At 33.5% G+C, this 24,155-nt stretch overlaps 1 long non-coding RNA gene across 1 annotated transcript in view; it reads right to left on the minus strand.

The window, feature by feature from the left end:
* LOC138691209 (uncharacterized) overlaps positions 1-24,155 on the minus strand; it is a 196,056-nt gene that overhangs the window by 121,913 nt on the left and 49,988 nt on the right. Inside the window, exon 2 of the long non-coding RNA XR_011329764.1 lies at positions 13,910-13,960. This is a non-coding gene — a long non-coding RNA (uncharacterized lncRNA). The remainder of the gene's footprint in view (positions 1-13,909; positions 13,961-24,155) is intronic.

Below are 24,155 nucleotides of genomic sequence, written 5' to 3' on the forward strand. Positions count from 1 at the left end.
TTGTGAATATCGATTAATTAACATTTATTGTGAAAATGTCCAATATCTGTCCCCTGTGTGACCAATTAATAGCCTATAGATATATAACATACATAATCCAATCTTCCTCAACTTGGTGAGGTTGTCAAAGACAAAGAATGTTAAACAGTAACTGACTTTACTGACTTTATGAATTGAGGAACTTAATGGAAAAGGGGAATAAGCTTTTAGTGAAGTGTATCCTTAATTTAACTTAAGTTCGTGAAAAGAGAACAAGAAAATAATAGGACATGTCATAGAAATCCTAGCCCTAACTATCACTTATAACTTAAGCATTTCATACATATATAAGTGTTCACTTTGAATTATGCCTTTAACATTATCCCTCATTTTACAACAAAATAATTTCTTTTCCCATTCCACAAGAAATTTGAGTTTCTAGGACAGCGATGTCAAGGTCAAGAGCACGTAGATGGTTCTGCGTGCGATCAAGCGCTCACTGGTTGCAATGAATCTATTCTGCAGGCAGCAGCAGAGAATAAGAAGGGGTGAGCAAAGTGAACTCTATTGGGCTGTCACTGGAAAATGAATTAAACTGTTTTTTCAATAATAGATAACGTGTTACATTCATACAAGACAACAAGAAATCAGAACATGTTTTGTAGAGTATACCTCTCTAATAAATGCAATGAATTATAAAATAGCAGGCTAGAATAAATAATAAACGTAACTTCTCCTTAACTTATATAGTTTCAGATAATAGCTAGAATATAATTAATTTTTATATAATTATCTAATAATCCAACTAGTATAAAAACACTGTTTTCCTGTTTTAAACTTACCAATAAAAAAGTGAAAGAAATTACAGGACATTGTGCATAGGGAAAAATGAAGTAATAGGATTGCAACAAATAATAAACATAGTATATTTTTTATCTTAGAGGTTTCAGGCCTACCTAATTAATTACTACGTAACTGTTACACACTTAATGTACTTATTATACGAACAGCGCATTTCTAGAAACACATTTAAATTCCTGACATTTCGTCTAAATTACTCCTTAAACATTGCTCACAATACTGCCGTCAGCATTTTACTCAAAATGTAGCTTTCCCGGCATGAAGAAATCCTGTTACACGGTTAATCGATATTGTAAAGTACTTAAACAAATGCAAGGGCTTTGAATACCGATATTTTTCATAAATTTTGCAACGCGAGACTAAAAAAAGAACACACGGAGTAGTCGCCGCTGTGTGTGTCGTCACTAAGAGCGTATTCCGAATCTCAACGGTGAGCAATCCGATGGCATCACGGTGTTCCGAATTCCACCGATGACGTCATTGATGCTCCACCGGTGTCGCACCGGTGCCATCAACTTGCAGAGGTGGTGGCAGTCTCCATCAGCCGCCATCATGAATCTGATTGGTTCTTGTATAGGGCGGGAATTAGCAGACGAATGACATCGTGCACTGTTGTGTCATGGCGGTGTGTTCTGCTTTAGTTCTGCTGTATTGTTTGTAGTGAGCACAACGTAAAAACAACATGTTAATGGCTTATGAGCGAACATTTCAACGGACCAGTTATTACTACTGGTTCAAGAAATAAGTTGTTTATGCTCTCTTTTCTTTGAACGAGATGGGAGTACGAAAATTTCGCAAAATTTTGCTAGCGTAGCACAGACAACAACTTGTACAGTCGCCATGACAGCCATCGATCCTTCCAGCAGTTTTGTTCCTTATTTCGCTGCAACGTGACGTCATTGATGCCACCGGACCGGTGAGATTCGGAATACGCTGTAAGTCGTCCGGCATGACGTCATAGGGAACGGACGAACAACCACACACAATCTGGGCGAGGCTTTTTCTTGTTTTTGCCGACACCAACCTTCTTATATCCGGCGAAATTATGTTTCCTGCAGTATGACGTAGCATAGCACGCTCAATATCTTCTAATAATTTTGGTATTAGTCCTGGTTTTGTGAGGTTCATGAGTTAGGAAAATTGCTCACATACGTGCTTACTGCCAAATATAGAAATAATTTGCACCGCAAATATTCGTACCCTGGTTATATTACCAGGCAAAGCGAACTTCCAACTTGACTCTGTTCAGGCAATTCAAAGAACCTGGAGAGAACTTTCCCTCGGCTTAACCAATGGACATCACAATGCTAAGGACCATTGAAAATCTTCACAATTTTTTTAGACAGAATCCATAACGAGTCTACGCTATTAACATCCATACTTTCTGCACTTTATTGTGTAAACTTAAATGTAATCCTAGATCATATATGTAACAGATAACTCCTCGCTACGTTAAAATCGGCAGCACTTTGAAGAGAACAACCGCCAGGATCGCCACCCGTCCGCCGTAAACGAACACGAGATGGCAGCACAGTCGCTAATGCAATTTATATGGGTATTATGAAGCACTTATATTAATAAAATAAAAACTGTGACTCCTTATGTAACAACTAGATGGCAGCGTAGTAAACCTGACAATAGTTGTTAACCTCAAAGCCTATAACCCCGACATATCTGTTACATATATGATCTAGGATGCAATGCAGTGCGGAAGAATCTCTACAGTACATCTAAACATATGAGGGGTTCACAACCAGTCCTTCTGGAATAGTTCTGAGATATTGAGTCTTAAAAGTTCCTGGCTCACGCTTAGCAACCTTCACCTTGCATAGAAAATGCTGCCCTCTGTGGAGTAACAAATGAGTTATGGACTTTGTTTGTTATGGCAATGAATAAATCTAAGTTTTCTTTATCCGAAATTGTATTAATCCACAAACTGATCACTGGTGGTCTTGGTCCACTCTGGTTGTGAGCCCCTCATATATTGATCACTATTTAATGTCAGTAAAACAACAAAATTTCAATACATCATTATGTGCATCAATTAATAATTTCAGGCGTTTCACATTGCTCCTCTTCGTAACTAAATGCTTTCCATATATCAAAGAACATTTTCGCCTCTTTCACTCATAAGAAGTCAAGAGTCCAGTCAGCCTAAAATTGGCTGAAAGACTTCTTCCTCAGTGTGTAATGTACAACCCCTGAGTTCATCAGTGACTTGTACCTGCGTGCTTTACGTGCTCTGAACAGCACATACGGGCGATGAGGCACGCTTGCGCTCTCGTTGACATCACTGTTCTAGGACAACGGTTTTTGATAATTCCATGTTTGATTCTCAATCCGTCACTGTACGACGATAAGTGAATGTACAGAGGAGGGTGGGGTGTGTCATGGTGGGAGGGATTAGCACGCATTTTGCCCATCGCTGTGATAGATCCTTAGTTCGCTGACGTCATCCTTGATTGTAGTGTCTGAATACTGAGGGATGTACCCCGACGTTGCTCCGACCTCCCACGGGGTGGAGGAGCTTGGCATTGAGGTTTATAGTCTGCGCCCTTAAATTGTTGTAAGTTACTCATATTTCCAAAAAAAAAAAAAAAGTAATATTGTTGTTCAGTTTACTTGTCTCTACGCCATTGTTTAAGATTGATGAAACGTATGCACGTGTCTTCACTGTGTTAGCATGTATCTCAAGTGGATTTTGTGTTCTGCTATGTTAATACGATAGGTTACATACTCAAAGCATAGATTTCTTTCGGTTTAGTTACCTATGTGTGCTAAATTAGACATCGGGATAATGAGTTATTACCTAGAAAGAAATGCATTCTATCTAGAGTATCTCTCTCTCTTTGTTGCTTAAGATCATTATTTATCATCATCATTATATTAATAATAATGACATTAGAATTAACATACTATAACTCGTAGTCGCTAGGTTAGTGGATACAAAAAAATAAACAAGGCCCAAATTTTTATACTCAAAGTATATTTTTATTAAGATACATTTAAACAATTCAACTTTTAATTTCAATTTACCTAAATGATTATTAAATTTAATGTAAAATAGACCCGATTAGCACGTGTAGATATATATTAACATAAAAAATTTTTCGCTATTAAGATATTGAGCAATCTTATTTGTAATGTATACTCATCGCGAAGCACCCTATGTTTAATTTTCATTTCTCAAACATGATATTCAAGTTTCAGCAGTTGTTAGACATGACATTAATCATATTAATATATTTATTTTTAATAATATTGTAATTACTATGTAATTAAATCATTTTTGTCCTGTAAACTTTAGAAGAACTTAACGCTCCATCGAAGTTTTTCATTTCATTACCATTTTTTCTGAGCAACGAATATTGTATTCTTATTACCAGCTCAGCGTTTGTTACAGCTACTACCGTTATTATCACGAATGGCAGTAAATGCATCACTACGTCGGCTAAGCACTAAAAATGTTGATAGATTAAGATTCTTAAAAATACTTAGAATGACTCATTTCTGAACTAGTTGTAGGTTATAAACAATGTACTTCAGCTTCAGGTAGATTTTATAAATTAATTAGTGAATCAGATAGAGATTAACTATTCCATTCATACTAGATAAATGCACGATGTTGGAAAGGCAATATTAATTCCATAGGTAATATTTATGATATTTTAGAAATTCTCAGGGTAGCGCCTCATTCTATGAATGCGTAAAAGTAATTGCGATTTAAATAACAAAAGAAAGTCTATTTCATCTAACTGACATTTTATCTTTATTAACATGGAGGTAATGATATCTTTCTCCATGGCTATATGAGCAGTATTTTCGCCACTTACAGAATACGTGAGTGTCGAAGACTATATAATATATCTTTAATATAAAAAAATAGCCTATCGTAACTTCAGCAATAATTATTACCATGAGCAACAAAGAGAAAGATAGGCGGGGATGGTTACTGTTCACAAATGGGGGACAAGTGGCCAGACGAACTATTCACGTGAACGTCGAACCAGGTTCTCAAGATGGAAAGAAGCACCACTTCATTCCATGCTTAGTGTTAAGTGTAGATTGTTATAGTAAGTAATACATTGTACTTATTTATATATTAATTTGTTAACTGTCATATACTTATATATCCCCCTGTTCCTTTAAAAGACGTCTTGAGGAGTGTATCCAACAAAACTTCCTAAGAAAGATCCTCAACAAATATATATATTGTTTATATTTGTGATATTTTAGTTATAAAATGTCCTTATCATAATTTTTGTTTAGAGTCTAGTCAAAAGCTGTGATTTGTAAGTAATGGTGAATGTTTTATGGCAAAGTCAAATAGACTGTTTAAGTTGTATGCACCAGAAAACGATATATTTGAAGCCAAGAGGTGTGCAGGAAGTGTATTGATAAACGTCATGATCCCGGCACTTCTGTTTCATTACTGGATTTTATTCCATTACAAGCAATGCTTCCAATTGTGCAAAGAGCAATGTGAAGTCAACTTTTTATTTGCGTAGTTATGCTTCGCACATCAATACAACGACTTAGATACTTCACGAATCTTTATATCTAGATTACATAAATAAAACACACTTATTTTTAATCCGTCTGTCACAGAATTTTATCAACTTTTCTGTAAATATTTAATCTTACAAAATACCCACGTCGAATCTCACACTTGAAAAGTCCTAAAATGGTGGATGCTACAAAGAAAAGCTTATGGGACCTACACGTGAGCCCATGGGAAAAATTTATATTAACCATAAGGCAGCTGCTATAAGGTCTTTATCTACTCTTGGGAGAAGAATTTGCAATTTTTATCCATTTTTTTTAACTCTTTTTTTCCCTGATTACTGGACACAAAATAAAGAATTGTCACACAAAATAATGGCCTAAAATATTTTGGGGAACAGGACGGGGGGGGGGGAATTTTTTTAAAGCGAAAACTGATTTTTTTTTATTTTAGTCCTTGGAGTGGCATTTCATGCTGAAAACCTTAAAACCAAGAAACCAGAGTAAAATGTCTGATTGATTTGAAAAAAAAAAAAGAAAAAACAACATGTCTCAATGTGAAATGCATGTGTACATCAAGTAGGGTAATCGAATGATGCTTAGGTCAGAATGTTATTTCATAGTACTCTACGTAATGTTTTATAATGGTCCCTTCTATTATATTCTCTTTCAGAATATAAATAGCCAAATAGGTAAAATGTCATAAACTCTCAATTACAACAATAATCCTGATACAACGATACAATTTTCCTACGTTCCAGAAAATTGTTGTATCGAGGTTCGACTGTATTGCAGTACAATGGGGCTATAGAAAAGCAATACATAGCTACTTCTCTGGAAATAATTAATTTTACATCTTGATTACACAACTTTTAACACTGTATCACTTCGGAACATATATGATAAGAACTTTCTTGTGTTAAATTTCAACGTACCTCGTTAACATGTTTCGACCTATTTTCGGTCATCTTCAGAACTGGTCGTTGTTGGTCTTGGCGCCTCTTGTTTCCTGTGTGGGTGCGTTCGTAGTGTAGAGTCAAAGAGTGTATGTGTTTTGAAATTGATATGTGTGTTGAGAATACCGTTGGGGTGTGTTTTCGTGTGTCTGTATATTTCATATTGTTCTAGCGTGTAGAGTTTCTGGCTTTTTGGTTGGATGTGCAGTATACCCACACAGGAAACAAGAGGCGCCAAGACCAATAACGACCAGTTCCGAAGATGACCGAAAATAGGTCGAAACATGTTAACAATGTACGTTAAAATTTAATACAAGAAAGTTCTTATCATACATATTCTGAAGTAATTAATTTTGTTAGAATGCACATTTTATTTGTGGCAATCTTTACGATTTAACTGCTAACAATCATGGATTTAAAATAAATATTGAAGGTTTATGAAAGAGCAGAAGCTATATTCGGAGTTTGAGCACGAGTTTTGTGTGTCGAATCTTTAGCCTGGCTAGAAATCAGGCTATAAATCTCGTGCCTGAAAAAAAGCTTGAGCGCATTGAAGATGTGTGTCCATGCCGCCGCCAAGCGCCACTAGATACACCTGGCTCTGCACGCATCCCTCAATTACACACTTTTATTGCAAAAAAGCATGCAATACGCGATTCATGCAAGAGTTGAATTGCTGCTATTACGCGAAACAGACGCTGATGTCATCACGTTCGTGTCTATTCTTAGGAATAGCTTTCTATTGATTTCTTGCCACAACTACGTACAGTCTGTCTTCATTTAGAATGTGAGAGCTTTCCTTCCATGTGTGTTATCATCCGCTTACGTAAGAGCTACTAAAATAGAAGCGCCAACTAACAAACCAGCTTTCAATTGTATTTATGGAGTTTTATTTGTCAGTTAAGCACTTTCAGTAAGATTAAAAGTCCAAATTTACACGTATTTCATTCAATACGAAACAACACTATGAAAAATGTTAATAACAAAAAAAAAATGAAATCATTAATGCAATATGCAATTTATAATCATACCACAGTCTAGTATATAGTCACGAAACTTAATACGTAGCAAATATGCATCCATAGATAGTTGCTAACCACTAGGATCGCTAATATCGCCTCATTACAGACAATGCGAAATAGTACCGGCACAGTCTATTGTTCCTAGCACCCTCACAACTTAAGCTTCGTAACTGTATATGCTAGACTGTGATCATACGTTATACGCGTTTCGTAATAATTCAGTTTTCTGACGTAAGTACTCTACGCTTGAAAGGTCTTTCCAGAGAAAATGTGAACATGAAAATGTGTGATAGCGCTGAGCTAACTTCAATTGTCAATTGCACAGTAATTTTTTGTAACATTCCAGGTATCTTTTGGTTTTCTACACTATCCGTCTAACTCCATTCTCTATATAATTTACCTAAAAACAGTGAGTTTTACCGTGAACTATAATGTCACGCGTGAGTACATTAGCGGGTTTTGTCACAAAAATAGTTTTTGCCCAGCCATCTGTCACTGAATACGATAAAGACAAGGAAAATGGAAGAAACACACATATTTCACATTTTGTATTCAAGTTCACATTTTATCGCGGATTTAAAAACTACACTAATATACATACTTAACATGCTTTTAAATATAAGATTGCTCATTTTTTCAGAATTTGGGTACACGTCGCATTAAATCATTATTGCAAAAATCTATCATCCCTAAATAATTATGCATTTTTATTCCTGTCATATACTAAATCAAACATACAGCATGCGATAAGCTAACAGTAAGACCATTGTTGAATTGTTGTGAATCTGTTTTGTTCCTTCTCTTGTACGTACATTTCGTCTTCAATGAAGGAAATAATTTGATGTCCACACCTGTGGAGTAACGGTCAGCGCGTCTGGCTGCGAAACCAGGTGGCCCGGATTCGAATCCCGGTCGGGACAAGTTACCTGGTTGAGGTTTTTTCCGGGGTTTTCCCTCAACCCAATACGAGCAAATGCTGGGTAACTTTCGGTGCTGGACCCCGGACTCATTTCACCGGCATTATCACCTTCATATCATTCAGACGCTAAATAACCTAGTTGTTGATACAGCGTCGTAAAATAACCCAATTAAAAAAAATTGATTTTATGTTTATGCTTCGGTAAATTTTCAGTGTCAGATTTCCGTCGAAGTATGATAAGACGATATATAATATTATGTTCTTTTATGCAGGGAGAAAGGTTTTCCAGTTGTAGTCACTGTTTTCTCGTGAATATCTTTCCACAGATTTAAGTTTTCATAGGGATTAGTTGCAATTACTTCGCGCATTAATATTAATGTTGAAACGTATCCTTTCCTGAGCCATTCTGTTCACGATAAAACTTTACGATAAACGAATGGGATTGTCGTGTCACCGTATCAGGATTTCTGGTAACGATAATATGACGCATGCGTAGAACATCGATCATATATAAACGAGAAACAGTGTGGCAAACTCTTTCATAAGTCCGTGAAAAATTTTAGAAACTCGCCACAAATGAACTAAGCAACGGATAATTGTAATTTTTATGCCGATAGAACCAGAAACTCTTCAAGTTTTGTTAGGAAAAAGTCTGTATCGCATTGTTTCCGTGGTTTGCCGCTAGGAGAAGTAGTAGTCAATTAGTTTTGTTAGGAAAAATTCTGTGATAATTACATTTTCCAACAAGATTGCTGTCCGCCTCATTTCAACAATCACTTATACTGGGCTGCAAAAGAAATTCCGATACGGAATCATGTCGTTTTTCGAGGACTTTAGCAAACATGGCGAAGCGGAAAGCTATTTTTCTGAGATTAGTTTTTCAAAACCATGTAAATATGACTTTTATAATATGTCCACGTTATTATTATTATTATTATAAATTTATTTTAAATATTATTCATATACTTTTATTTCACAACATTAATAAGATTACTACACGAAAATAGTGAAACTGCACAGCCTTCCTTATTATCCATGGAGCCTGTCATTGTTACAATCGATATATACGGCCAGTTACGTTTCATATTTTGTAGGTTTTTGAAGACATACACGAATAAGTTGAATGATGTAATGATAACAGAGCAATAATAGAGTTTATATGCAAAGCTTTCTGTGTATCTCTATTTCTATTATATCCTAAGCGAAGTCCTCGTAACACGATAACATTTCAAATCGATAGTGAATTCGACTCGGAATTTCTTTTCCAGTCCAGTGTACGAGGCTATCTCAATACAAATTTATCACATTGTTGGGTAGGAAGCTGTGGACAAGAAGAAGACGTCTTAATGAGCTTACCACCCAGGTCACCGGATTTAATACCTTGAGATTTTTTCCCTTGTGGGGATTTGTGAAGGACATTTTTTTTTTGTATCCCCACTCCTCGCTAACCAGTAACTTCGCGACCGTATTACCGTGAGTGTGGCACTGACGTTACAATTCTCCCTCGTGTTTGAACCTGATTTCCTTCAGCTGAGAATCAACTACCCCGGCTAGAATGTTATTCTCTGCGATTTTATATAAAAAAAACTGATAAATATGAAGTGAAAGTAGGAAAAGGCGTCGTTTGAAAGGAATTGTAACGTCCGTGCGAAGAAGAATCAGGCTCAGAAAGGAGTCACGCTAGGAGGTAATATGGAGGTACATGGGTTGATAACGCGGCCACGAGAATTCGTGACTACATCCTCACCTACGCGATAAGACCGCCTGCAACTGCTCGAAATTGAAACAGTGGCCCGGAATACAGAGCTCGCACGCAGTTATAGTTGTGCGGAAAAAATTAATTTAAATCTGAAAGATACACAATTATAAGTAGCTATTGAGCGGCATCAAGCAAGTAATCAGTATGTAGAATATTTCGCTCTGCATAACGCATATTATGACTTTATTAAGTTAACATCTTGTCTCGATGGGGGTGTTGAATTTTTACGTCCCTTCATTTATTAAATTTAGGCTATACAATGTACCATGACGTTGGGGAGTATGATAACTTCGCGGTTAACCCGTAACGCTGCAAAGCGGAAAGTCGCAGATTCGATTCCCGCTGAGGTGATAGATTTTTTTTTTATTTACGACTATGTAAGTGTCCCGAAATACCCACTCTGATTTCACACTGATATTGCTTTCCACTGACGTCACTGGTTTGTGATTTTCCCTTCTAAGTGAGATGGTCCACTCAAAGTTTTGGTAGCTATGTTCCACAGTTCCCAATTCCGCCGCTAGGAGCGCTGTAGCTACTGAAGGCCTATCGACTTGTATTACAATTGCTAACCTTTCTAAAAAATATTTAGAAAATAATGCATGGAGTTGTGGCGTAACTTTAATTGAACAAGCCGATGTTTGTCAATTAAGAGGGGTTACTTTTTCCATTTATGCTTTTTAATTTTAAAATTATTTTTCTCGTATGTTTGTGGCATTAAATATTGATTCAATATTGATAATCAACGACTTTAAAGTAACATGGATTCCGACACAAAGGATGTAACTATCCCTGATAAATCGTCCACATGCGGCCTAAATATTTAACTTATAGTTCCAAGTTTACGTTTCTGATGTTCTTAGTCAACAGATTTTGGAACAATGATTAGATGTTCCCCAATTTTATGAAAATTATTAAACAGTTTTTTCTATAAAATTTAGTTGTAAGTTTCTCAATAAATTAACATTTTTTTATGTCAGCTACACAGATCTTATCAGGTAAATGAAAAGAGATTGGAAGTTAAGGAAATCTCTTAAAATTTTTTCCCGAGCTTAATAGGTTAACAGTAAAAAAGATTTAAAGATGTCGTCCGTATAAAATAGGCCTATCCTATTTCCGTTTAACTCAGTCGATGTTTACTGTATTTCGCTCCTTAGTAATGGGTCTGAAGATGTTTCGGTGTACTTAACATCAAGCTTTGCGTAACACTTACATATACAGCATGTCCCAGAAATAGCATTCATTTCTTCAAGTTATACTCCAATATACTCTCATACCTCACGTGTTATTTTGGCTGCATTTTTAAGGGGTATCAGGAATGATGAAAGTTATATTCAATAATAAATATTTATTTTCTTTTACGTTTGCTGCAATATTTTCGTCATATGCTATGATGTTAATGAACGCCTATCTGTATGACAAGCATGTAGGTCTACTTAATATATTACTTAAATATTAAAATACTTTAAACCGGCATGTTTACCCATCCATGATGGCGAAATTAAGGTTGCCTATTCCAATAATGTGAACGGAATTTCTGGAACACACTGTATATTATGAAAGCACAACATTATAATATATTATAGGTTTAATGAAAAGTCAAGAATAGTACATTATGCAATGAGCCTATAATGATAGTAATTAAGACGCGAGTATGTTTGTTTATGAAACGAGCGCAAGCGATTTGCATAATTTTCATACGAGCGTCTTAATTACCATTATAGGCAAGTTTAATACGACTTTTTATGCTCGACTATATTTCTAACTTGAAATTATTCAGAAGTATTCATTTTATTCGTATCTGACTGAAGATCGGAAGTGACCTTGTGCATAGCTCGTAAATTGTGAGATGTGCGCAGAAGCGAAAGTATTGATTTTTTTCCGAGGAACAATAATGTCATTGACCTTGATGTAATCTAGACAATAACATGAACTAATTTTGATATGCCTAACCTGGAAATTGATTTAGAATTGAAAAACGAGATGACAAATTGAATTTATTTGAAAATTACTTACAATTAATGCTAATTATTATAGTAACGGAACATAATCTTCTGCGACAGTATTTGATTTCCAGCTTCCGTGACTTTTTCCTCGTTGTCTTTCGATTGCATATCCGAGAATAATCGAAAACCTGAACTTTAATGAATAGGTGTACTTTAATGACATGCATTAAAGGACTGCTACCAGGTGTATAATTACTACATTTCGGCATGGTCGAGCATAAAAGTTTGTAAGTTATCTCACTTTGTTAGGAAATATGTTTATAGAGAAATAATAGTGTTTTAAAACAATTACTTACAAACCTGTGGGCAACACAAGTACGGGCAGGGTAAGAAAAAGATTAGATCTATATAATTTTCAAAATATACTTCCTTCGTGAGACCGAAAAAAGCGTGAATAATTCTTCGTTGACGATGACTATGATATCAATTAATTAGCACCGATATTTCATTTGCATGCCATTGTAAATTTTAGCTTTATCATTCATGCAAAGAGCAAAAGGCATGATTATATTACAGAAGTATTAAAACAGTTAAGATAAATTTTAAACTAAAATTGAACACCTCTGAATAAGGATGTAACCAACAAAACTGTAATTCATGTTTTAGGAAAAAAGAAAATAATTTCAGGGGCATATTTCATTAGACCTATATTTCTTATCACGACCATTTGACTAAACAAGGATTGAAACTTATCCTGTCATTAAATGTAATAAATTTTTGTTATAAATAAGTCACATATTTCAAGAATCTGATGTTACACCCTTTTTCCGTGGAGGTCTTCAATTATTGTTAAATGCTTTCCTTAACTCAATAAAATACAAAAAAAAAAAAAAAAACTGACGGCTTATTAGATTGTTATGTTAGAGAATGAACTGAAAAAAAACTGGCGCAACCAAAAGCGAAAACAATTGACAAAACACTGACGGAACAAACGAACTTCATAAAATCTCCTAGACAACCACGTGTATAAATTCGTGAAGCATTGTGATGTAAACAACGACATAAACAGAGTGAATTCATATTTAATATATTTATGCCATATACTTTAATCATAACAGCAAGCATTGCACATGGAATTTTTGAGCTTCCTGTATTGTCCACATAATCTGTGGACCACCTATTAAAATATGTGACGGAAGTGTAACGGGATCATGAACCATAGGCCTATAATAAAAGTCCATGAGCGTTCCATTTACGTGGTGTGTTAATAACTATTATCAGATACATTAACTCCATTTTAATGTAATGTTCCGGAGTGAAGTAACAATGATAAATAAGCCAATTACTTCGGTGAAAACTGAAATACACCAATTCTCATTACCATCAATATAAAATAGTTCAAACACCATTATTTTATGACGAGTTAATTTTTGTGGATAAAATATCCACATGAAGAGTGCACTATGTATGTGAGATAAAATAAGGCTATTGGGTATTTATTTCTGATATTCGATTTAGCAAATGAAAACCTGTACTGTATTATTTTCGAAACAGGCTGGTGACTTGCAAGGGGAAGTTTCTTTCACTTTCCATACACGGAAATTTTATTTTGTATGGAGAGCAGTGTAACCGATTTGAGAAAACACACCCTTTAATGATGTCTGAGAACAATTTTTTCGATGACGTAAATTTATAGTAATAATAATATGCAGCCTTATTGATACACCAATATTTATACTGAACAGTAAAAATATTGATTATATATTATATAAATCATGTAATTTCCTGTGTTACAGTTTACATTTGCTCTGACTCTAATGTATTGTCCAATTCCTTACATCGGCTTTCAGGAAGTTAGGTAACGTCTGAAGAAGACCATCTACAACGGTTTGTCAAAATCCAGACTCCATGATATACACAGTAAGCCTAAAATATAAGATCGGTAACAAAATATATATTGTACATACCGTTCTTGCTAGTTGAAGGTGCGTCCAGTTCCATGAAAACACCAGTTCTACCTGGAAACACATACAAAATACAAATAAATGAAAAGATTTACTGTAATTCACATAACAGAAATTAAGAACCACTGTTGATGGCATTCTGCAGAAAGTAACCAAGCAACGTTAGAATAATCTGCTACATACTTAATTTTGTTACAGTACATTCATTTGTTTCATTTTTAACAGACTTTTATACAAAACTACAATGATTTGAGATTTCACTTGTCTTTATTGACATTCAAATGTCACTGCTCATTTCTCTGTTTCGACATTGTATTCAACAATTACTTCCTGCATAATGATTCCCACGTTGCTTTCTCATGATATTAAGCGACTACTTTCTTCTATAGATATTTTAAGGGGAGACTCCACTAAAAATCATGAAAATTTTCCAAACAATTTTGATTGGATATTTCACTTTTTTTAATGTATACTTTCATACAAGTTGATTTAGTTCAATTCTGATTATAAATACGTTTATTTTTTTTAATTAAAGCTGCAAGGGTGCGTGGCATTTAAAGAGCTATCAACATTATTTTTCATTAAAATACTTTTTTTTTTATTTCTGGTTACAAATCTAATAATTTTTTGTTCTAAAGTTGACTCCCTGAAGTTACTAGATGAATGTAGTGGAGGAGAATCTTAATTTACATAAATATTTATTTCACTTTCAAATCCATTTTTCCGTAAGTTTATTTCTCTTGATTCAACACCAACTTTTTATGCCAAATATTAGTCAATCTGCATGAAATTTTTACTGCAAGTTTTTATGAGGTAGCTGGTTCTTTCTACGCATTTATTTTGTGAGAAATGCTGCTAGTTTATTTTATTAATATTTTTCTTTTAATAAATTATTAGAAAAATAGAATTTTTAAAATTTCAAAAAAATTTCCGGAAAGTGAATAAATGAGTTATTTCATAAAATGAATACATAGAAATGTTTCTCCATGTCTTGTGAATGTAAAAAAAATGAAGCCTAAAAATTGAGTCTTCTACTAAAAACTTGAGTTTGAAAATATTTCTAAAAATTAATAGAAAAAAATAAAAATCAAAAGCCAAAAACATTTGGCAGTTCAAAATTTGGATTTTGTTAGTCCTTTAGATAGTAAACATGAGCTCAAAATGATTCTGAAAAGAGTTGTCATTTTAGTGGACTTTGCCCTTAAAGTTAATGAAGACGTTGTGTAATAAAATACGTGGATGATGATAATTTCATAAACGCAATATCAAGAGAACATATTTTGTGTTTTAAGAAATAGATCAAATTGGGATTTATTTATTCTATGTGACCTAAATGTAAATTTCGTTGGTGATTATTACACATTTTCACAAATATTATATTTTTTAAAACAAAAATCAATAGTTTGTCAACTATTAATGTGAAAGATCAGGTATAGAAGTACAAGAAGAAGATTAAAAGGAAGCAATAATCGCATTATCTTCCTTTCTCTCTAAAAAAAAAAAGTTGTCTCATTTTGTATTAAAGCAAATTGTGATCATCTGTGGTGTTTGCTGACTTTGAAGCATTTCTTTCCTACATATTACAGTTAATAAATATTACATCCATATTACAATTTCATAAAGATCAATTAACATACAACTGAAGATTTATAAGAAGACACATAAAGAAGAATCAAACGTCACAAAAAAGGGAAGGATGAAAATGTAAAATTTTAGAATTACATTTTAATTCATGTAAGATCACTAAAAATTAAAAACCTATTTAAATATTTACTTCACGTTCCTCTAAAAAAATGTTCAATGATATATGCTGACATTAAATTAACTATATAATAATCATACACAGGGTGTATCATATAAGACTTTACAAAATGTTAACTTACGTACAGTGTATCAGTAAAAAATATTTTGCGTTTAACCAATGTATATTCGATTATGCTTTCTTTGTATGCCATATTTCGTCGGATTACTGCAAACTTGCCAGCATGTGAAGATACGGATGGCGTGTGGAGTATGTCGCTACCGCAGTATATGACGCTGAAGTCTTACGTTAGACACGGCATATATCGATAGACAATTGACTAACCGCATTAACATAGTATTTTCTTCCCGCAGAATCTTCCTCACGTATATACTAATAATACTCTTAGATTTCATAACGAAGGCAATAACTTTTTACAAACCGTGTGCTGTCGACCTACACATGCCAGCAAGTTTAAGAAGTGTAGTGTTAAAATTATATACCGGTACTCGTATAATCGGATATACTTTGCTCAACGGAAAGTGTTTCTATTATTTCCTTAACAAATATTATTCTGTAACGTCTTAACTGACTCACCCTGTATTCTTTACACTTAATCATGGTTTTAAACATGATAAATGAAGTTGAACGGTAAACTGTGGTAGATTGTTAAAGATTAGAATACTGTATGATATTATGAAAACAATATTGCAAATAGTATGAATGAAAACAATTTATCGTTAAAATGGACACCATAACATAAACTCTAATTTCTTATAAATGTGTATCATATACAGTGATAGAGATTTACAAAACTACAAAAGTTCTAAGCAGAAAAGAGTACGTGCATTGTCAATGCAATGAAATACAGAAACCTTCCTCCCTCTATTAAACTGAAACTTTCCTCTCTCTAATAAACTTAGCTAAAAATTATCAGCTCAACAAATTTATAGATGATTTAGTTTCCGAAGTCTGGTAATCAAAATGTATTAAATATAGAACAAATTTATACTGAATTCTACCCACAATCTTTATATCGCAATCTTTCATGTCGGCATATCATTTTCAATATTTAGTCATATCTCTTGCCTTTTCTTTACCTGAAGTTTTCAAAACCAGCAACAAATAAAGTTCAGTTCCGACTTATGAAAAGAACATTATACTGCTCCTTTAAATTCATATCATAAGTATGTCTGTCTTTTATCAAATATACCTACACTATCATTTCCTAAAAATCTAAATTGGCATAATCTGTACACACCTCCAGAAACCTACTCTGAACTTCATTTCTCAGAAAGTCATATACTGACTCGTAGCGAATAACTGCCCCATATTTTCTTTCGACTATATAGGGTGTCCCAAAATTTGCGCACACTGTTTGCATAGTATGAATCCTGAATGAAAATGGAGACGAAAGTTTTAGTGAGAAAATTTCGTCAGAATAACTTTTAATTGTTGAATGTGGCAACACTGTATTTTGGAAATAACTGTTACTCCTGTGAACGTGGCTCAAGCTATGTGTACGTTTCTTTAAAACTAAATGTCCATGGTTCAAACTGTCTTTCTATTTTTTGTTTCAATTACTTTAATTATCTTTCTGTAATTCACGAATTATTTCCCTGTTACATCATGTTCCTTCATAACTTGGGAATGATTTATTGTTTAACCAGTCCTTATCAATTAATTTCTCGTCATTTACAATGATAAACCCAGTAAACATTACATTACACTAGACTACTAAGACATTCGATGTTATGCAATGTTGCCCAATTGCGCACATAAATATTCTTGGGACGAAATTTTATTACTAACACTACCATATCCCTTTTCATCTATCATTCACACGATGTAGCTAATGTGCGCGCATTTTGGGACACCCTGTATATCTAATACAACCGCTTGCTATGCTGTTAATTGTATCGATTAAGCGACTAGTTTCACGTTGCCTGTTTTTTTTATTAAGACTCTATTGCGCATGTGCAAGAATCCAGACTGAATTTATAATTCTACAAATTATTTAAATTTACAATTATTTAAACCCTGTACAGAAAAAATATTTGTAACTTTTACAATAAAATTTGCAACTGTAAGTACCAGACTTAGGAAATACATTTCTTCAACATCTTTTGTAGATATTGATGAGCTGATATTGAGTGAAATTGGTTAGAATGTAGAAAGCATTAAGAGTTGTAAATGATCGGAGTATATGCACAGAAGTGAGTACTAAATACGTAATAAACACACCAATTTGCCATGTCTCTGCTCGGAGGCTAAGCAAAAACCCTGATATTACAAGAGATTAACATTGGCGTCTGGATTTTGAAAGCCCCTGTACAGGATGTAACAAATGTCTGGCTCCATTAAATGTTAAAATATTTTTCAATAGCGCTAGGTATTCTTATTATACAGTAAATGTTACTCATATACACAATATCTAATGAAACTATTTAAAAGTGAGAGGTGGATGGAATGGGCCAGAAACATGCACGTATTTCCACAAATTTATTTTCATTGTATTCCCTTTTGCTGTTAATACACGTACAAAACTAATTGCCCACTATTTACCAACCGATTCTACAACACTGTTTTAATATGAAGTTCAGAAGACCTTTCAAAAATTAAAGTAAACATAGTTATCTTTCATGCTAAAGCATCCTTTCCTTTTGTTAAATACACTTGTTTACATCTTTTCGAAAGCAGGTTGTAATATTGGGAGATCTAAATTACGTCAAGTTTTTAACAATTCTTTGCGTTTAAACAATCTCCGGATGTATATTTATTATGACCAGAATAAAATACTGTCAGAATTAAAATGTTAAAATTATGCGAAATTATGACAAAGATTCAATTAAAAATAAAAACTATAACAAGTAACTAAATATTATAAGAAGTAACAATATTTGGTTTTATTGTAAACATTCAAATTAAAATCTACAATATACATCAAAATAAGGTAATTCATAAAAAAAACAAAAGAAAATCGTAAATAGAGTTAAACAGCGTGTTTCAAAACGACCGTGACACTTTCATATGATTATTATTAAGTAAATAGAGAAATTAATATGGCACACGGCATTTTCAGTCAAATTCTCAAAATTTCAAGTTGTCAGTTTCGTAAAACGTATTTTTGTTTGCCATAGGAGACACCGTTCACAAACAGAGCTCCATAACAAAAATCGTTTTGCTTTCTGCATCAAATTCAGTAACAGTTGTATGCATAAAGGTTGTTTCGTAGACATTTCCGAATTAACCATCTACCAAATCGTTGGACTGGACGTGCTACCGCCTCTAATCTGGTTTATCTTCCTTGGCCTCCCAGGTCACCAGACTTGAGACCATGTGACCTTTTTCTGTAGGGGTATGTGAAGGATGCAATTGATGTACCATCTTTATCCCTAGACATGGGATCATTGCTGCAATAATATATTCATAATTGGAGATTTGTTGGAGAGAGTGTGGTAAGAATTTGATTATCGTGTAACAAGAAGAACTAATATTGAGTTTATATAACATGCCGATAAAAACTTTGAGAGTTCCTTAATCATTAATACTTAATAATAATCAAACGAAAATGCTACCATAATTTTGAAACATATCAGCAAAAAGGAAAGGAATCTTTTTTTTACTTTAGTCATCAGGGATGTTGATAAAAAACTAACTTTATTGTTATGTCGGTTGTATAGTCAGCTATAATATCGAGTCAGAGTAATTTAAATTGTACTCTGTTACCTAGACAACGAAAAATTTATACAACAATTGAAGATTAAATCTGGCTCATTTCCTTTCTCTCTTTTCTATGTAGCAAACAACAGTATTATGATTGTTCCATAACATATACCAGACTGAATGGTTTATAGAGTTCGAGAAAGCAAGTTAATGGCTATTACAGAGGTGGATAATGTATCATAGGCCTCTTTGGTCAGAGAAAGTGTTTGTGATATGTAACTGTAAACATTCCATGTGCAACCAAAGAGGATCATGTGAAACTTTTTTGCAATGAATGAAGATCTTGTACTTCTATTACGTCACATTACCACCCTTGTAATAGTGTGTAGCTGTGTATCCTATTTACAGCTGATCTAAGGATCCATAACTTTGTTACACACTGTACATGTACCTAGTTTTAGTTACAGAAGCAGCAATTAGTCCATTCCAATGTACAAGCCAACATTGGCTAATATTAATTTTGAGTCTGCAATTTCACATAGAAGTACCATAATTGGCAAGATATCATGCAATTGTCATATGTTGTTATACTGGGATATATTTCATATACCTCATCATCTATATTGAAGAAGTCCAGTTTACAAATCTATGTTGTAAGTTAGACATAACATTTTACACATATTCAAGTAGGTCTCTCAGGTTGGCTTCCGAAATGTGGCATCATAGGATAACTACTTTGTCTTAAATTTTAGTTACATAGATAACATTATTTATTGATACTGATTAATAAATGTAAATTATACACGAATTGACGAAACATTAAGCATTTGAATTAAATTAATCTTTCATACATCAATTATCCTGCGAGTGGTACGGCTCTGCTTTTATACACGAGTGGTAAGGTGATGCTGGAGAATCAACTTCCATTTCTATTAAATACACAAAATACAGGGTGTTTGAGAAATACTTTGACAAACCTTGGGGGCAGGTTCCTCACACCAAAACAGGAAAAAACGTTCACGTTCACCCGTAACTTATATTTAATAAAATGGTTTCTCTGATAACTCAAACAGATTTTAAGGTATTTTAATTTACTGTCATTACACCAATAATCCATTATGGCTAAAACATGATTAATCTTTCCTGCATAGTGTCTAGAGTTTAAGGACTCTAGGCAGTTAGCTGTTTCGACTGCTTATAAATTAGAAGAATTTAAATTATTTTACTTTTAAACTGAATTGAACTGAATTTACTGAAATTACGAATTACTTTAGGCCTATATATACAGGGTGTTTCAGAAATACTTTGACAAACCTTGGGGCTATGTTCCTCGCACCAAAACAGGAAAAAAAGTTCACGTAAACATATGTCCGAAAATTCTTATTTTTTTAGTTATTAATGAAATAACATAATGAGACATCTGTTAGATACTGTCAGTTTGATAGCAAGTGTTGCAACTTTAATCAATTCACAAACTCATAACAAATATTCAAAATGTTCTCCTGTAGTGAAAAAGTGTCCTTGGCAACACATAGCTTTCTAGGATACAATGGGATACAGCAGACTTGTATCAATAACATCATTCGATTATCTAACAAAATAAATATTATTACCGCTTACAAATTTAAGATGTTGCATTGTACCTCGAAACGCGTTCGACGTAAACTTTTATTGTTATGGGTTTCTGAATTGTTTAAAGTTGCAACACTTGCTACCAAGCTGACAATATCTGATAGATGTTTCATTATGTTCTTTCAATAATAACTAAAAAAAATAAGAATTTTCGCACATATGTTTATATGAACTTTTTTTTCTTGTTTTGTTGTGAGGAACATGCTCCCAAGGTTTGTCAACGTATTTCTGGAACACCCTGTATAAACAAGGTGATAGCGGATACTATATGCACCAAAAGATTACAGTTTCTAATAAACCAGTAGTGTTGGTGAAAATATACGTTTTTTTTAATTTTACACGGAGATGAAATGTAATTTTTTGGTCAAAAAGTGCAAAGTTTCTAAAGTTAAAAAAAATTGCTTAAGGTCGAAAATAGCCCCCAACAATTTTCACGTCCATAGAGCTGGCCAATCACTTGTTACAAGAAACTGTATGTGTTTTACTTTCATCTATTTGTACGAGTTTAACATTTAAACTAATTCTTCTCGGCTTAGGTTTTGGATATTTTTCTTTATCAAAAATGTTACTCTTCCTGCAGTATATGCATGATTTTTGTAGATGTTCTCGAATGTGTGCTTAATAATATTTGCTATAAAGATTTCCTCTAACTCTCATATTATATATACAGGGTGTAAACGACTTAAATTGTCAAAGAAGTACTGGTGGTAGAGCATAAATAACTGAAGAAAAAAAAAGTCAAACTTTTCCTGTATCTGTCAAAGTTTTCCCAGAAAAAAGATGTTTTGTGAGTCTAACGTTTTTGAAAAAGAGAATAGAGTTATATTTACTTTGCCCGATGCTGAAGCAGTCGTTTGTTATTCTGTTGTGCATTGGTATGTGTTCGGCACAAAGTGATTGGTAATGCCATTCACATTCAGTTGAAATGTAAACAATTACGCCACTATGAATCTTAAAAATATTGGTACTTTACAAATTAAAAATTAATTTATAAGAAATAATTAAATTTCACTAGACATTTTGTTTCGTGCATCTATGTACTCCCTGTATAATTTTGGCAGTTTATATGTTTACACTCTGGATATACATTTTTTTTGCAAATTTTTTTCGCAATTTTTATTTTCGAGTGCATTAATTTTTTCTTATTTGTCAGTAGATAGAATAGAGAATCTTAACAGCAAATTTTATTTCTGAGAGTCTGACAGTTGTGTAGATAAAATTTCAGACAGTTTATAGATTCTTCAAAATGTCATTCAAGTTTACAAAAATGTCAATAAGTCATGAATTTATGAATAAAGTTAGATGGAACTTTATACAGATACTATTTATAATTATGTAGCATGATAACTATACAATTTTCATGTTTCTTGTATAAATACTTCAGAAAACTGAAATTTCACCCCAGTGTGCCTAAGGAACATAATATGGTTTCAGTTCACACGGTACACTGATATATATTTTTATACCAATCTCTCTATCGTATTGCTTCTAACAGATCTAGTAAGTAAGATAAATCCCAACATAACAGTGGCCAAGGTACGCTGTATAGATAAATAGCTTATAATATATGAACCGATTCCAGTCACAAGAATTAACCTTAATTTGAATGCTCTTTCTTTGTAACATATGACATTATATTAAAACATATTTATTTTCGGGAATAGGTGATGTAAAAAAAAAAATATTTTTTACTAAAACATTACTATAGCGGAACTATGCCCGTCTTATACAACCCATCACTGATTTTCCTGTCTGCTCGAACCGCACCGAAACATTACTGTAGCAGCCAGGGAAGGTGGAATGGGAAGTTAAAGAATGGTCTGCAGTGACTCAATTGAGTTATTTACGCCCAGGCCTGATTTATATCTTTTACTTCAGGAAATTGAGCAATCAAATAAAAGATGATAAACGGACTGTAATGCTTCGTTACACTTACAGAAGTAATCGTTATTAATATGAAAGCTTTGGAAATATGAAATCAATTTGCTATACCTGATAGAAATTGAATGAGAGTGCAGATGGGCGTCAGTAACATTAGTACATTACATTTAACCCGATCTGAATCATTAGGGGGGAAAACAGCTCGTTTGTTAACTATTTGTCTACTGACAATTGTTATGTGTAACAAGGGCAGTTGAAGTTTGTTCAAGTATATCATCATCATCATCATCATCATCATCATATACCAGGCACGAAATTAGGCCATTGTTGGCCTGTTTCGGTTCCAGCTATACAGGATCCAATAGACGTTTCTGTGGACGTCCAGGTCGTCGTCGTCCTTGAGGGTGGTATTTTAGCATTTCTTGGGGTGTCCGGCCAGCTTCCATACGAGAAATGTGTTCAAGCCATCTATTTCTGTACTCTGTAATTTTTTCTTCTAATGGTTGCATGTCGAGTTCCTGCAGTATATCCTCGTTCCTCTTGTGGTCCAGAAGTGTGTATCCTGCAGTTCGCCGCAGATATTTCATTTCAGCTGCTCTTAATCTGCTGATATATCTTTGTTTCAGAACCCAAATTTCGCTTCCATAGAGGAGAGTTGGTAGTGCAAGGGTTTTATATAGCTTTATTCTGGAATGTTTCTGTACTAAACTTGGTTTTAGGATATGGTTTAGCAGTCCTAATAATTGTAAAAATTTGTTAATTTTTCTGCTTACATCATTCTCTCCTTCGTATGATATATTACATCCTAAGTATGAAAAGGAATTTATCTGTTCTAAAATCACATTTTCAACAACAATTTTGCTTGGGATGGGGTTTGTACCTTCAAATGCCATTATTTTGAATTTTTCTGGTGAAATCTTCATGCCATGTTCTTCTATGATTTTATTTAGTTTAAACATACCCATCTTTAAATTGTCTTCGGAGTTTGCAACTAATAATTGGTCGTCCGCGAAAAGAACTGTGTTTAGTCTTATATAACTTGAAATTTGAATTCCTAATTTGTACTCCTCACACCAAAGGCGTATTATTTCATTCATGTATATATTGAAGAGACTTGGTGACAGTGGGCAAACTTGTCGTATTCCTTGATTTATGGATCTATAGTTAGAAGTAAAATTATTAAATTTTATATTTATTTTATTGTTAGTGTAAATATTGCAAATGTTTTGAAGCAGGATATTTGTTACATTTCTTTTTTGCAAAATTTCCATTAATTTAGATCATTTGATCATACCAAAAGCTTTGATATAATCAATAAAGGCTAAATGC

The sequence above is a fragment of the Periplaneta americana genome, chromosome 16 (assembly GCF_040183065.1).
Source record: "Periplaneta americana isolate PAMFEO1 chromosome 16, P.americana_PAMFEO1_priV1, whole genome shotgun sequence".
Classification (NCBI taxonomy): Eukaryota; Metazoa; Arthropoda; class Insecta; order Blattodea; family Blattidae; genus Periplaneta; species Periplaneta americana.